Raw genomic sequence first — 3,407 nt, forward strand, 5'->3', positions numbered from 1 at the left:
TAGCACTTTAGTTTGACACAAAATGTCCAATTTTCACAGAAGCCCTTTCTTTGCCCAACCCCTCTCTACTTTCGATTCCCCATTCTGCTATGGCATCATCCCCTCTCCATCCCCTGAGTTCCACTTTCCTCCCAGATAGAATTGGTTGTCCCTCTTCTTTATTAAATCCATCTCACAGGGTTTTTTTTTTTTTTGCAATTATTTGTTTGTTTTGTATTTGTTAATTATCATTTTTTTTGCTAGGTTATGCTATACTACACTTGATCTTAGCCAAAAGGCCGAGAAGCGATTAGGTTATGCCATAGCAACAACAACAACAACAAAAAATCCCTAAATTTTAGTGGTTTCTCACCTACATTTTGGTTGCAGCAAATTCTGAAAAACTGTGGCTCTGATTCCTGAGTTCCCTTCATTCCAGGAGTAACCTACATTTGGGACATGTCTTTTTCATGGCAGGAGGGAAAACGACTGGTCAAAACATTCAGTGTCTCTTAAAACTTCTCATGTATAGCATACATCACTTATGCTCACATCTCAAAGTCAGTGGGGCAGAAAAGATTCCTAGAGAGAGTGTCTCTGCAAGTTTCGTGATGATGGTTGGGCAATGGAATCCTCTTACAAAAGGAGAGTAATTGTGAGCAATACAATCTGCCACGCTTGTGTATCTCACACAGTGGACTCTGCATACCATGAGTTCAAGTTTTGTGGCTTTCATCAGCAGACGTGTTTCCTACTACACCAATGTAGCTTCACAACATGTCTGAGTGAAATAAGAAAAAGAGGATGGGAACTAACATCTGGTCAGTGTCATTGTACCAGGCACCACCACACTTTGTTACCTCTGTGTTACAAACGAGGCAAATGAGATCCCTACCTGAAATAACTTGTGCATGACAACAGTTCTGAAGCAAGAGATATAGCCTCTGTGACTCTAAAGCTGCTTTCTACCTCACCATCCTGCCTTTAGAGACATCTGTAATATACAACTCTTACGCATTCATTTCTTACTATTAAAGCAAAGAGAGAGATACGATAGGGCTACGAATGGTGATTCTATTTCTGCAGAGTATCTTGCATTTGACCTGTTCTTATCATATCTCCCATCATTTTTCTATCTCTGGCATTTGTTACACACCAGTTAGAGTTCCATAATAACCCTTTCATTATCCTCCTCTCTCTCTAAGTTCCATTCTATACCTAAATAATGTTCCCAAAGCATGTCTTGTACCATGTCATTCTGTTTGAAAGTGTTTCAAGGTTTCTATTTTTGTATATGTTTATTTATTGATTTTGAGAGAGGCATTGGTGGGCAGGGGAGGGGCAGAGAGAGAATTCCAAGCAGGCTCTGTGCTGTCAGTACAGAGTCCTATGGGAGGCTTGATCCCACAAATAGTGAGATAATGGCCTGAGCCAAATTCAAGAGTCAGACACTTAACCAACTGAGCCACCTAGGTGTCCCTGTTTCAAAGATTCTAATGATCTGTACCACAAACTTGAGTTTGTGCTGTTACCCTACATGGTCTCACTGTTGTTCCTGAAATCCCTCTGCTGAACTAGGGACATCTTTAGGACCTAATCTTCACTTTTCCAAATATAAACTGCTTTCTTTGCTCACTCACTCCACTGGGACTAACCATCCTCGTGCCTTCATTTATCGAAAATGTTTTTCAATTTGAAGTCAAATGCTGCTTACTCAATTCATATCACTCAGGTCCCCACCTGATAGAGGTCTCTCCCTCCTGTGTTTCCTTGGAGCTTTGTAGTGATAAGACAACTGAAGTTATTGAGGATGCTGAGAGTGGATGCCGATATGAAAACTATCTTCAGATATTTGGAGGATGCTCACCTGGAAGAAGGATAGGCTTACTCTCTGAAGTTCTAGAGGGAAGAATAGAGACAAGCATAGATGCATTATGGGGGAATAGTTGCAGCCACTTCAGTATTAGCCCCAAGACAGAGTAAGTCTTTCTTCAAAGGAAGTGTTGAAGCAAAATCTGGGTGCCCCATGATTGTGGCTATTGTAGGATTTATGATTCAAACATCATCATTTATATTAGTTTGTGCACAAGGTGTTTTCTCTATTAGACTTTAGTTGTTTAAGAATAAGGACTTTTTTTGGGTGGGGGGAAGCACTAAAGGGGTAAGGGGCATTAAGGAGGACACTGCTAGGGATGAGCAGTGGTGTTATATGTAAGTGATGAATCACTAAATTCCATTCCTGAAGAAACAATATTTTGATTTAAAAAGTTTTAAAAGTAATAAATTAGGGTGCCTGGGTGGCTCAGTCGGCTAAGCATCTGACTTCAGCTCAGGTCATGATCTCACAGTTTGTGGGTTCGAGCCCCACATCGGGGTTGTGCTGACAGCTCAGAGCCTGGAGCCTGCTTTGGATTCTGTGTCTCCCTCTCTCTCTGCTCCTCCCCTGCTTGCACTCTGTCTCTCTCTCAAAAATAAACAAACGTTATGGGGCGCCTGGGTGGCTCAGTTGGTTAAGTGGCCGACTTCGGCTCAGGTCATGATCTCGCGGTCTGCGAGTTCGAGCCCCGCGTTGGGCTCTGTGCTGACAGCTCAGAGCCTGGAGCCCGTTTCAGATTCTGTGTCTCCCTCTCTCTCTGCCCCTCCCCTGTTCATGCTCTGTGTCTCTCTGTCTCAAAAATAAATAAACATTAAAAAAAATTTTTTTTTAATAAACAAACGTTAAAAATTTAAAAAAAAAAGTAATAAAAGAAAAAAAAAGAAAAAAGCAAGTTGCAGGAGAATGTGTTCGATATGATGCCATTCATTAAAATTTAAACTCTCGCCCCCCCCCTGAAATGAATAAGGACTTTTGTCTCATTTATATTTGTGTCTCTCATCCTATTTATTGGATTTGCTTTGTTATGCAAAAGGATTACGGGGCATACTGCTAGTATCACATGGTATAGCTATAAAATTAATTTTACTAAGACAAAAACTTTTAAGCAAAAAAGTAGCAGAGTGCATATATTTCTCTAAATTCTCACAACCCCAATAGAAGTGGATTTTAGACTACCCAGTTTGAGTGCAGGCACCCAGCTGAAGGGACTTTAGGGACAGAATGCCTTCTATTCAAGTGTAAATTCCCTGCTAGAGGAATTGGCCTCAGAAAAGAGGAGTCTCTGGATCTCAACCTCTGTTATCAACAGATTCTCCCTGAGCTAATTTCTTGCTAAATTATCAAAAGGGAGGGAATGAGTCACCAGGAACCCACATCTGTTTCTTCTTATGCTTACAATGTCTTTGCCTGAAGACAAGTACTCCCTAACAGGGGTAATAAAAGAGAAGGAAAGTAAATAGATCTCTACCATTTTCATGTATTTATTTGGCACACGAAAAGACAGTGGAAAATGGAAAGAAACCTTTGAACTTTTGTAGTCAGTGAGAAACTA

General features: G+C 40.7%; 1 pseudogene; it reads right to left on the bottom strand.

Moving 5' to 3' along the window:
- Window positions 1–200: 200 nt before the first annotated feature.
- Window positions 201–290, bottom strand: LOC121029030 (uncharacterized; annotated as a pseudogene).
- Window positions 291–3,407: the final 3,117 nt, after the last annotated feature.

Source organism: Herpailurus yagouaroundi, unplaced genomic scaffold, assembly GCF_014898765.1.
Source record: "Herpailurus yagouaroundi ecotype Mexico unplaced genomic scaffold, PumYag 100, whole genome shotgun sequence".
NCBI lineage: Eukaryota > Metazoa > Chordata > Mammalia > Carnivora > Felidae > Herpailurus > Herpailurus yagouaroundi.